Consider the following 14270-nt stretch of genomic DNA (forward strand, 5'->3'; position numbering starts at 1 on the left):
TTTTCATTGTAATAATATTATATATTCATTTAATATGTTTAGGATAGATAGGTATTATATTATATTTTATTGTAAATAGTTTATATGGTGACAAAATTAAATTTTCTTGTTTCTGTAAAATGAGTTTTTATTGTATTATATGATTTCACTATGCGGGGGATTTGTTGGTGAGGGTCATAATCTTATGTATATAATGAAATCTACCAAACTATTAGGGAATTTATATGGATTTAAATTTTATGGAATCTACCAAACTATTGGGAAATTCCATAAATAAATTTCAAAAAAAATAAAAAATAATTTTTATCGTACCTAACTATTGGAGGATTAATTCTCAAATTAAATCTTACCAAACTATTGAAAGATTTAATGAATATTTTTCCCAAAAATAAATTTTATAAATATCTTTCACATAAAATCTCACCAAACTATTAGGAGATTTGCCATAAAGTAAATCCTACCAACCTATTAAAGGACTTTACTATTCTTTTGAATAAAAATAAATTAATAAATCTTATGACAAAGCCTCTTCAGGGTGGGACATTAGTCTCCATAAATACTCTTGAGGTTAGAGAATTATCCTAAATTACTACCAAACTATTGAAATATTTTTAGGATTAATTTTCAATATTAAATATTTTGATAAATTATAAACATATTTAAGGCTTGGATAATTCAAAATCAAACTAATACCATCCTTTGGATGGGTGTTATGGGAGTGCTATAATATTTCTCACATGTAACCGTACTCTTGAACCTAAAATTTGGTTTTGGGAATCAAAATCTACTATTTAAAGATACCTAAGCCAATCGTAAGACTCTTCTTTAAATGAGATAGATTTGATTAAGTGGTCAATCACACCTAAATAGAAAAGATTTGTGGCAACTCTTTTAATCCATGTCTAGCGATAAATCCACGAATCTATACGTTATGATAGTTTGGTGACTCCACTAAGGAGTGTGAGAGTCAGGCCAGTAAATGATTTCTTACTATCCAAGCCTTGCTTAATAATTTTGAGATTTTTTTCACTTTTTCTTATTCATTTCTTATATTTTATTTAGTTATTTATTTATATATATGTCATTCATTTGCATGTGCATAACATAAGCTCTCCATTCGAGCTATACATCTTAGGAAGGAGTGAAGTACCTATGCCTTTGGGAGATTTCATGTCTCTATCTGGGCTTGTGAAATACTCCCATTTAGATTGAACCCTTTTCCATTTGTAGCCTATGATGGGTGAGGATCGGATGCCTTACTAGTTTGTGATGGACAATGATGTAAGGAACAATTTGGGAACCTTTTAGAAGGAATCCAAACCGCATATAGTCAACTTTAAAAGCCTAACCATATGTAGAGCCATGTCTTTCTACCCTTTATAGTTAACCCAAAATTTAGGATCTTGTTATTATTTTACTTGCTTTATAGTGTTTGTTTTTTATTTCTTATTGAGATTACTAATTGCTTTTTTTATCTTATTTTTATTTTCTTCTCTTCTTATACATATTCATAAACATATATGCATATTGCATCATACTGTTCCTACCTTAAAAATATTTTTAACAAAAATTTTCATAGAACCCACAGAATTTCAAGTTTGTGCCTCATCTATACTTTTCAAATGTGATTCACCTATAGATGTGAAGATAGAGTCTAAAAAAAAGCAACAAGAATAAGAAGATTGTTTGTCGCTCGTTTATGTCTCTACACTACCAAAGGAAGTCCGTTTGCTCCTCAAATAGAATGATGTGAAAAGCCTCTTAGATATATAGAATAGCATGGTTCCTTCAAGGTAGTAGGCTTTTTGTCAGAAGTTTGGGCATATTGCATTTTTCTTATTAGTGAAAGTGGATAACTCACTCATTAAAGTGATGGTATAGTTTTAGGATCCTTCTTATTGTTGTTTCATCTTTAATAAGGTCGATTTGGTACCAATAATAGAGGAGTATTCGACTTTGGTGGGTATGTATCTTTAATGTCTCGACAAAGTGTATGTGAAAAAGCACAACTTAGGGAATCACAATAAGCTAGTTTATATTTTAAGAGTGGGAAAGGAGCTCATAGATTCATATATTCAAGAAAAAGGAGAGCATAAGGGTATTCCATAGAAGTGTCTTCAAAATTTCATTGCCAAACATCCAGATGATGATCAAAGAATGAGGGTATTCACTCTAGCCATATATGGAATGGTTATTTTCCTTAACGTCTTATGCCACATTGAGATAAAAGTGGTAGATTTATTTAAATAGATTGAAAAAATGTTTAATCCTTCACCAACTATAATGGCAGAAACCATCAGATCTCTGAACTTTTGTAAGTAGAATGACAAAGCAAATTTATTTAGGATGCACACCACTACTGTATCTATGGATGAAGAGTTATCTCAAATGCAAGAAGAGTGCTTTCTCCAAACTCTATTTTCATAGTCAAAATCCAGTTAGGGAATTCTGTGAGAGTGAATAGCCGAGGCAAAGACCCAGAAAGAATAGGATTATATGCTATAAAAACTAATAACTTGTCAAGTGAAATGGTTAGCTCCGTGGATAAACCAAGAGCCTATGTTGTATCAATATGGATAGGAGACAAGGGTTCCACTCTTAGGCTTATTAGGTTCATTAGGTTATGCACCATTGATGGTAAGGAGATAGCACAAGGCTGAATAGTTTATTTCCATGACATACAAGCTTAAACAATTTTCGTATGGGAAGCCTAAAACTTTTCAGAGAATTGATGGCATAGTCAATGCTTGGAAGAAGCCCAAATGTGTGAGCCCTGAACCATTTACTGATAATCACTCAGGGATATTTGATTTGGAGAGCTAAGAGGAGCTAAAAGGTTACACTTATGATCAAGGACCATTGCCAGTCAGTGAACTAAGAGATGGGTAAGGTACCTTTGTGTCAAAACTTACAAGGAAGGAACATGAAAAGTTGAAATAAAAAATTTTAAGACTTCAAAAAGAAAAAGAATAATGGAAAGACAAAGCAGATAAGTTAGAAAATCATGTCCACAAGATTTCTAAAAAATGTAACAAGACTCAAAAGATTATTAGAGAATGGAATGATGCCCTTAAGGAGTTAATGGAGCTGCAACAAGAACACAAGAGGTTGCATATATAGGTTTAGGCTAAAGAAATAAATAACACAAATTTGGCTTGTGAGAATGAAAAACTGAAAAGAGAATGCTCATAAATGGAAGATGATTATATTGAAGCTTAAAATGAAAATCAAATGCTCAAAGAGTACATCCAAACGTTTAATAAGCAAAGAAATCACATCGTAGCACTTACAAAAAGGCACAGGGAATTATCTTATCAGGTGTGATTTGGCCAAAGAGAAAGGTTAGGAAGACAAAGGTACATAGAGCATCTTACAACCCAGATAAATAAGGCAGTGATTAAAACAGGCAAAATGGTAGAGGAGGCTAAGACATTGAAAGCTTTGGTCAATCCAGTAGGAGAATATAGATAGTGACTATTGAATTTCATTGAAGAATTTAAGGATCAGTATAAACAAATTAGGTGCTTTTACAAAGGAAAAGTATTAGACTTGATGTAAAATAGATTTCTATGAAATAAATGAAAGTTCATTTTTGTTGAAATCTTTTAAAGGGTAAATATTTTTTTCTTTCTCTCTTTTTCATGCATTGCATTACATGCATTCATCATCATATCATCATTAATTTTAAATTATGGTACTAAGGTGCAAGAATAGCTCAACATTCATATAACACTCAGGCTAAAGCCAAAAAGATGGAACAAGATAATGCAAACCATTTTGAAATGTTGGAAAAGGATTAAAAGATAATTGAGGGGAAGCTAAGCAAGATCTTGGAAGCTCTAGAAAAGATAACCAAAGGAAAAATAGTAGAAGAAGATATCTCATATGAAGTTACTGAACCAATGTATCCATTGGGTTTCTATCCACATCAGACCCAAACAAACCTAAGTTTTCAGCCATAATAGACTACGTTCTTGAATTACAGTTACCCGAAGATTCCTTATGTACCCAATCAAAAGAATGTTCAGAGTTATACCAATCTTATCTTTATTGAAAAAATAATTGAGCCCATCCAAATCCCTAATCTGGATAAGAGAAAAAAAAAGTGAAATTGTAGACGGTTGTGCCCTAAAAAGACACTAAAACCAATCAAGTCATGAGCATGATTAAAGAAAGATTACGGGCTATGGAAGGCATTGATTTTTATAAATCCATGGATGCTATGGGACTTTGTTTGGTGCCAGACATGATGATACTACCCAAGTTCAAAGTACCAAAATTTGAGAAGTACAACGACACTAAATACCTCATTACATGTTACAATATACTATCGTAAAATGATAGTACATGCTAGCGATGAAAAGCTACTCATGCATATTTTTCAATATAGCTTAATTGGGTTTATTGTAAGGTGGTATGTTCAGTTGGATAGGATTCGTATAAGATCATGAAAGTATTTGACTCGATCTTTTATCAATCAATATCACCACATCATAGATATGACTACTGATCACCTTTTATTATAAGTAATGGAGAAGAAAACATCAAAGTCTTTCAAGAAGTATGCCTGAGGTGGTAGGATATTGCTGCTTAGGTACAATCAACCTTAACAAAAAAAAAGATAATAGTGCTATTTGTAAGCACTCTAAAGTCACCATACTATGAGAACTTGATAGGAAATGTGACTAAAAATTTGTTGATACGGTGATTTCAGGAGAGATTATTGAAAATGTCATTAAAAATGGCAAACTTGAAGGAAGAGAGTCTCTACTGCTAACCTACCCTTGACTAACTTACCTCATGTATTACCATACTATAAATCATGCTTCTACTACACACTACCAACCAACTATACAACTTTTATATCCAATCGCACCAAGGCCTTCTACTCACCCAACCAATCCAATAAGTGGTATATGAGAATCATAGACTTGAGAAAGACCTATATTTGATCCTATTCCTATAAGCTACACCAAACTAAACTAAGAGCTCTATAAGAACCACCTGATTACCCTTATCCCCACTAAACAACTTCAACCTTCTTATCCTAAATGGTATAATTTCATTACCCATTGTGACTATCATTATGGGAAGACTGGCCATTCTACTAAGAATTGCACTTCTTTGAAGCATAGAGTGCAAAACTTCATTAAATAAGGGCTAATAAGTTTCGATACCAGTGAGAACTCAACACCTAATGTCAGCAAGAATTCCCTACCTAATCATGTTGTCAATGCCTTGAATAAGGATAAACGGTATATGAAAAAAAGAGTAGAAGAGATCATAATGTCATTTAGTCAGCTATACAAAGCCTTAAATGATACTGGATTGATACAACCGGTGGCTCTATACACTTATAGTGGGAAGTGTGTCCCAAACTAAATATGCAAGTATCATAGCAAGGCTCCAGAGCATTCTATTGTGACATGCTGGTCGTTTCATGATAAGGTATAGAAATTAATAGATTCCTATGAGATAGAGTTGTATGAGTAGTTAAAAAATCTAGAAAGTACTGAAGCGACCATGACAAACAAATAAGTGCCTAAGCCTATCACCATTTGTTGTAATGAAAGGCCAAAATTAGTTAGGAATAAGTTTGTTCCCAAACCAGTAATCTTTAAAGTCCCAAGCCCATTCCACTATAAAAATGAAAGGGCTGTACCATGGAAATATGATTGTGAAGTTACAATCTAATGGCAAAAAGAAGCTATGCCAAAATCTGAGACTACCAACATAACAGGTGTAGGGGGCATGACTAAAAGTAAAAGATTTTATACTACAAAGCCTTTGGAGAAAGCAAAAAGGGGAACAAAAAAATAGATTGAGCCAGAATTGATTCCAGAGAATGACATCCCAAATTCTGTGAAAAAAAAAGCCTACAAATTTTTTAAACTAGTAAAGCATAATGAATACTCTGTGGTTGAACAAGATGCAAGCTAGAATCTCTCTACTATCACTTCTATTAAACTTAAAACCATATCATAATGCCTTGCTGAAGGTATTAAATCAAGCTTATATGGCACACAACGTGTCTGTAGAATATGTGAATCAGTTAACAAGAAACTTAGTGGTACCACATCACATATCTTTTAGTGATGATGAGATTTCACTTGAGGGTAAAGGAAGTACCAAGGCTTTGCATATCACTATTAAATGCAAAAGCCACATAATAGCTAAAATCCTTATTAATAATAAATCAGCTATTAATGTCATGCCCATGTCTACTCTGACCAGATTACCTTTTGACATGTCCCATATCTAAAGCAATCATATGGTGGTCTAAGCATTTGATGGAACCAAATGTGAAGTATTGAAGGAAATCAAGTTACCCATGCAAATTGGGCCATGCATTTTCAATATAAAGTATTAGGTCATAGATATCTTTTCATCTTACAATTACCTATTAGGAAGACTATGGATTCACATGGTAGGCACTGCTCTTTCCTCATTACATCAAAAGATCAAATTCAATATGAAAGGTCAATTGGTGATTGTGGTAAGGGAAAAGGATTTACTAGTAACATAACCTATAAATGCCCCATATATAAAAGCTGTAGAAGAATCATTAGAATACTCTTATCAATCTTTTGAACCTATCAACTTAATAAACAAATGAGTTAAGCTCAGTAAAATTATGATCAATCAGATGATTAATAAGGGTTGGAACATTGGAGTCAGCCTAGGCAAAAGTCTGCATGGGATAAAAAAATCGCCAATGATTGAAGACAACATCAGAAGATTGGGTTTGGGTTATGAAATGGAAAAAATGCAAGACAACAGGAGAAGGGCAAGGAATGGGCCAATTGTTATTCCCCATCTAAATGAAACATTTACTCTTTGAGGATATATGTACCTAAGAGCTAAGGTAAATATCAAAGAAAAATTAAAATAGAAAGACACTTTTGTCGAATTGTCCATCCATGTGGTAGGCAAGGATGGTTAGAAAGAGGTAATGTTGGTTTATTTATGCCCACCAGACTATGAGTTAAAGAATTACAGTGTCATCTAAATGCTTGCTATTTCTAATTTTCTCTCAATATAACTATAACTCCTAATTGCTTATGCCTAAAAGAATTAGGATGATTTCTTATGTTTGGGCCTTTTATTTTTCATTATTTTAATAAAAGATAAAAGCATGCATTTTATCCATTTCCCCATCAAAGCATCTCGCCAATATTTCCTATTTCATTTAATTTCAGGTTTATAAATAAATATAAAGGTAATTATGACAATGATCAAGGATTTAACTTTGAAAACTTAATTAACATTGATGAACTTAACATTGAAGAAAACTCTGAAGAATACATTTTGCCTCAAGATTTAATGAGATTAATTGAGTAGGAGAATAAGTTTATCAAGCTTCATCAAAAAGTCACTAAGATTATCAACTTAGGTGATGCCAAATACGAAAAAAAAAAAAGTCTAGGTTGGTACCTTGCTCCCAACAGTTGATAAACAAGGATTAAATGATTTGCTTCGAGAATTTGTAGATGTGTTTGCTTGATCCTACTAATATATGCCTAGGCTCAGCATTGAAATATTGGAAGCCTAAATGTAAGCCAGTCCAACAAAAGTTAAAAAAAATGAAACTGAAAATATTATTGAAAATTTAAAAAAAGGTGAAAAAGTAATTTGATGCAGGCTTTTTGCAAATGGCCAAGTATCCTGAATGGGTGGCTAATATAGTACATGTCTCCAAAAAAGATGAAAAAGTACGAATGTATGTGGATTATCATAATTTGAACAAAGCTAGCCCAAAAGATAATTTTCCTCTACCTCACATTAATATTTTAGTGGACAGTATGACCTGACATGCGATGTTCTCTTTTATGGATGAATTTTCTAGCTATAATCAAATAAAAATGGCTTAGAATGATATGGAAAAGACTATATTTGTAACTATGTGGGGAACCTTTTATTACAAGGTTATGCCCTTTGGACTAAAAAAATGCTAGGGCAACCTATCAAAGAGCTATGGTGACACTTTTCCATGATATGATACATAAGGAGATTGAGGTATATATGGATGATATGATTACAAAATCTTGAAAAAGAAAAGGACATTTTAACCAACCTCAAAAATTTGTTTGAGAGGTTAAGAAAGTTTTAACTAAAGTTGAATCCATCCAAATGCATGTTTGGAGTCAAATCAAGAAAACTACTGGGCTTTATAATCAATGAAAGGGGAATAAAAGTTGACCTAGACAAGATTCAGCCCATTCAGAACTTATCATTGCCAAGCACACCAAAAGAGGTGCAAGGTTTATTGAGTAGGTTAAATTACATTTCTCAATTCATTTTACAACTTACTTTTAAATGCGATCCCATCTTTAAGCTCCTTCAAAAAAACAACCCTGGTGAATGTTAAAAAGCTTTCGACAAAGTTAAGCAATACCTATCAAATCCTTCATTATTAGCACCACTTATTTTAGGAAGACCATTGATTTTGTACATAATGGTTCATAAGAAATTGATGGGATGTGTGTTGGAATAGCAAGATGAATCTAGCAAGAAAGAAAAAGCTATTTACTACTTGAGTAAGAAGTTTATAGAGTATGAGTCTAAGTATTCATCACTAGAGAATATGTGTTATACTTTGGCTTAGACAACTAAAAGGCTCAGGCAGTATATGCTCTACCACCCGACTTGACTTATAGCTAAACTAAATGTAATTAAATATATCTTTGAGAAGCCATCATTATCAAGAAGAATTGCAAGATGGCAAATGATGCTTTCAAAATATGTCTAATGTATGTGAGCTAAAAGGCAATCAAAGGAAGTGTCATTATTGAATTTCTCATAGATCGAGCCATCGAAGATTAAGAACCCGTGAAACTTAATTTTTCAAACAAAGAATTAATGGTTATCTCAGGACTAGAAGAAGATAATGATGATGAAAAGATATGAAAAATGTATTTCGATGAGGCTGTTAATACAATAGGGCATAGGGTTGGAGTAGTTTTAATATCTCCAACAGAACATTACTACCCTATTATAGAAGATTAAACTTCAATTGCACCAATAACATGGCTAAATATGAGGCATGTGTTATGGGAATGAATGTTGCTTTAGACAAAAAAAATTAAGGCATTAAAGGTGTTTAAGGATTTAGCCTTGGTCATCTATCAACTAAAAGGTGAATAGGATACAAGGGATTCAAAGCTTATCACATACCATAAATACATCTTAGAGTTGTCCAAACAATTTGAAACAATCCAATTTGAACATTTACCTTGGAAAGAAAATCAAATCATAGATGCTTTGGCTACCTTAGCTGCAATGGTATGAATTGGCAATACTATTGAAATTCAACCCATCAAATTAGATGTTAGGGATATGCCAATGCGTTGCACCAATCTAAAGGAGAAAAAAGATGGAAATCCCTGATATTACGACATTATACGATATCTAAGGATTTAGTAGTACTTCGATCAAGCAACAAGATATGATAAAAGAGTCCTGAAAAGATTGGCTATGGGATTCTTTTTAGATAGGAAAGTTTTGTATAAGAAAAGCAAAGATCAAGTGTTATTGCATTGCGTAAGTGCTTCTGAGGCTAAGAAAAACATTGGTGAAGTGTATGATGGTATATGTAGAGCACATACAAATGTACATATGATAGCAAGATAGATCATGAGAGCCGATTATTATTGGTTAACAATGGAGAGAGATTGCATTGATTATGCTTAAAAATATCATAAATATCAATTTTATGCTGACAAAATTTATGCTCTGCCCATTACTTTACATGTTATGGCACCACCTTGGCCATTTTCTATATAAGAAATAGATGTCATTAGTCCCATCACCCTAATGGCATCAAATGGGAATAGATTCATTTTTGTGATTATTGACTACTTCGCTAAATGGGTCGAAATCGCTTCATTCATAACTATAACTCGATCAGTAGTTTGTAAGTTCATAAAAAAAATAATTTGTAGATATGAACTCTTAGAAAAGATCATTTTAGATAATGTAAAGAACTTGAACAGCAAGATAATGCAAGAAGCATATGCTCAGTTTAATATTAAGCACCATAATTCAGCTCCTTATCACCCAAAGATGAATGGGGCAGTAAAAGCTACAAAAAGAATGTCAAAAGGATTATAAAAAAGATGACTGAGACATATAGGGACTAGCATGAGAAATTACCTTTTACTTTGCATGCCTACCAAATATCTGTATATATGTCCACTAGGGCAACTTTATTTTCCTTAGTTTATGGAACGGAAGCTGTATTGCTAATAGAAGTAGAAATCTCATCTCTAAGAGTTCTAAAAGAAGTACAGTTAGAAGAAGCTAAATAGGTCCAAGAGCACTATGAACAGTTAAACTTCATTAAAGAAAAGAGGTTAGTAGCACTTTGTCATAACTAATTATACCAAAAAGAATGATGAGAACTTATGATAAAAATGTCTGACGTCACCAATTTTGAAAATGTGAGCTGGTATTGAAAAGAATTTTCCCAAGTCAACATGATGATAAAGGGAAGTAGACTCCAAATTGGGAAAGACTATATGTTGTAAAAAGGGCTTTTTCAGGGGGAACCTTAATTTTGTCAGAGATGGATGGAGATAATCTTCTTAATCCATAAATTTTGAAGTAGTGACGAAATGCTTTGCTTGAGCAAAAAAAAATGAGAGTTCAAGTTGAAAACTCAAAAAGGTAGCTTAAAATAAATAGCGGTTATCTAAGTTGAAAACCTATAAAGACGACTTTGATAAGGAGGATATGAAATTACTTAAGAGGCATACCCAAATCGATGAATTTCAAAAAGTTATAAAGTGTAAGGGCATTATATTTTGGTTGAGTTTTTTAAGAAATCCAAGATTTGTTGTCATAATTATCTAATTGTTTGTCTTGGGGCACTATTACCCTAAATAGCCATCCCTATACACCTTTATTTTATTCTACTGCCATCATTTATAATTTACTTCTTTTCCAAATAAATGACATTTGTCTTATTTATGTTTCATTTTCAATTCACCTTTTTTTTTTTTATGCCTTGCCATGAATAGACGAAATGTATAACTTACATCCCATATTTTGAAATTGAAATAATGATTGAGTAATACTGTAAGAGATTGTGTATTACTTTAAAAGAATTAAAAAGAATGAGGGTTAAGGATGATGTCCTCAAAATAAGATAAGGTCATTGATTTTGAAAGCTTTCCTTAAGACAAAAATAAGTGCTTATCCTGAGTAACAAAGAAGAGTTTGTAGTCTCCTTACAAGAAATATGCAAAATGCAGAAGAAAACTATTGAAGCCTTAGTACCATGATTAACGTTTCATTAGCACCCTAGATAAGGCATGCACTGTATCATTGCATTATCATTCATCACTTGTTTTGATATTGGCTCGGTCCATATTATCTTTGTGACTTGTGATTCAATTTCGATCGTCCGATTTTGACTCAGTCTAGATTGTCTTTCTAAATTTATGGTTCAATCTTGGCGTTTATCATATTTTGACCATGGTTCAACCACAGTCACCAAGCTTCAACTTTAACTCGATCCAAGACTTGCGGTTCAATCCCAATCATTTGATCTCGACTCTGACCAGATCATTTTTCAAACTTGCGATTCGATCTCGGTCGTTCAATCTTGACTCTGTCTAGATCGTCTTTCCAGATTGTGGTTCAATCCTAGTCATTTGATCTCAACTTTGTCCAGATCATCTTTTGACCATGGTTTGACCACAGTCACCAAGCTTCTACCTCGACTTGGTCAAGTCAACTTTTCGAACTTGCGATTCAATTTCAGTCATTCGATCTCAGCTCCATCCAAATCGTTTTCCAAACTCACGGCTCAGTTTCGATTGTTTTTGCTTAGTGATTTGACTCTTTTTTGGATCGAAATAAAGTGGATGTCTAGGTCTTATGCATTATTCATGTCTAATATAAATGTGCAAAGAAGGGTAACCATAAACATCTATTTGTGTCCGAGGTCAATTAGGGTCGATTTTTGTTACTATTAATATTATTATTCTTGTATTATTATTATTATTGTTATTATTATTATTATTATTATTATTATTATAATAGTATAGTATGGTATATTGTTATTATATTATTATATTATATTATTATTTCTATTTTATTTTCACTATTATTATTATTATTATTATTATTATTATTATTATTATTGTTATTGTTATTGTTATTGTTATTGTTATTCTATAGCATAATATATTACTATATTATTATTTTTTTTTTTACTTTTATTTTTCTAGTTCTTTCCTTAATTTTCTTTTAGATTTACGTTTGAATAAGGAAATTGAATCTATAACCAATCGAATCAAAAGGATCCAAGATGCTCGATCAAGGATTTTAATGCAGAACCAAATCACAAGACTTTTAATTTGATTCAAAACAATCAGCAAGGACAAAGGTCTAAAATTATGCTCGAGCAGATTCCAATCCTAGGATTCAAGCTTGGATTGATTCTATCCGATCCGTAGAATTTCTACTAGATGCTACCTATAAATTAGATAGATTACTGTAGAACAAGACACTGTTGATTATTAGAGAAAAGGGGTTTTGTGCTTAAAATTCTGGAAAAGTTTTTGGGTGCTAGAATTATGGGATTTTTGTGTTAAAAGTTCAAGATTCGAAGTTTTTGTGGTTGAAAAGTGTTTGGATTTCTGGTTTCTATTCGGAAGTGTGAGGATTGAAATTTTGGATTTCTGGAATCAAGGTTAGGTTTCTAGAAAATTTGAAGAATCTGGGAAAAATCTGGGTTTGGGATAAATTTTTGAATTTTTTGATTGAATTTTCCAATAGGATTTGAGTTATTCGATTAGTTTTCAACGAATTTTCCAAAAACCGATGGGTTTTCTAGTTTTTCGTTGAATTTCTAGGTTTTTTTATAGAGAAGTCAGAGAATTTTTTAGGCTAAAGAGAGAGGGAACCAAGAGCTTCTGAAGATAAAATGAAGAACTTGGCTTTTATAGGATTCCAAAACGACACTATTTTTGTGAGCCTAGATCCTCACGTAACTCGAATAAGAGTCGTATGCCACCTACAGTTCGACCAACTCGGTCATAGGTTTTTCTTTTTCTATTTTAATTTTATCTTTTGATTTTATTTTTTATATATTTATTTTATATTTTGATTTTTAGTTTTTTTATTTATTTTATTTTACTAATTTTATTATTTATTTATTTATATTGAGTAATTCATTATTCATTAAATATTTTGCAAAAAAAAATCCATTTTTATTTTTGGAAAGTAATAAAAAATTTTTAAAAAATCTTTTTAAATAAATTTGTGAATTCTACCAAACTATTGAAAAAATTTTATAGATTTGAATTTTATGAAATCCACCAAAACTATTGAAAAATTTCACAAATAAATTTTTTTTTTTAAAAATAATTTTTATTCTACCAAATATTAGAGGATTACATCTCAAATTAAATCTTACTAAACTATTAGAAGAATTAATGAATTATTTTCTCAAAAATAAAATTTTATAAATATTTTTCAAATAAAATCTCACCAAACTATTAGAAGATCTACCTCAAAATAAGTCATAGACTTTACTAATTTTTTTTGAATAAAAATACATTAATAAATCCAATGACAAAGCCTCTTTAAGATTGGACACCGGTCTCCATAAATACTCCTGAGGTAAGAGAATTATCTTAAATTATTACCAAACTATTAGAGTAATTTTAGGATTAATTTTTAATATTAAATATTTCGATAAATTATAAACATATTTAAGGCTTGAATAATTCAAAATCAAACTAGTATCATCATTGGATGGGCACTGTGGGGGTACTATAACCTTCCTCACACATAATCATACTCCTGAACCTAAAATCTGGTTTCGTGGATCAGAATCTACTATTTAAATATACCTAAGTCAATCTTGAAACTCCTCTTTAAATGGGACAAATTCGATCAGATGGCCAACCACACCTAAACAAAAAAGATTGGTGGTGATTCCTTTAATCCATTCGACGGTAGGTCCATGGATATATACGTTATGACAAACATGACCACATAAAATTTTTTTCTCTATTTTTTAGCTCTAAAATAATCTCATTCACTCTATCAAAAATTTTAGAATCATGCATAAATGAAATCCACCAACATGGCCCTATAATCATAATAAAGTAATATCAACAAATTTAGAAAAAAATATAATTTTTTTTTACAAATTATTTTGTTCATAAAATTACCAAATAATATAAGCATTCATAAAATTTTTTACCAGGATTACAATTTGTCCATGAAATCCACCTAGCTATTTTTATATTATAGTA

The sequence above is a fragment of the Durio zibethinus genome, chromosome 14 (assembly GCF_047325235.1).
Source record: "Durio zibethinus cultivar Kanyao isolate XHJ-2024 chromosome 14, ASM4732523v1, whole genome shotgun sequence".
NCBI classification, from domain to species: Eukaryota; Viridiplantae; Streptophyta; class Magnoliopsida; order Malvales; family Malvaceae; genus Durio; species Durio zibethinus.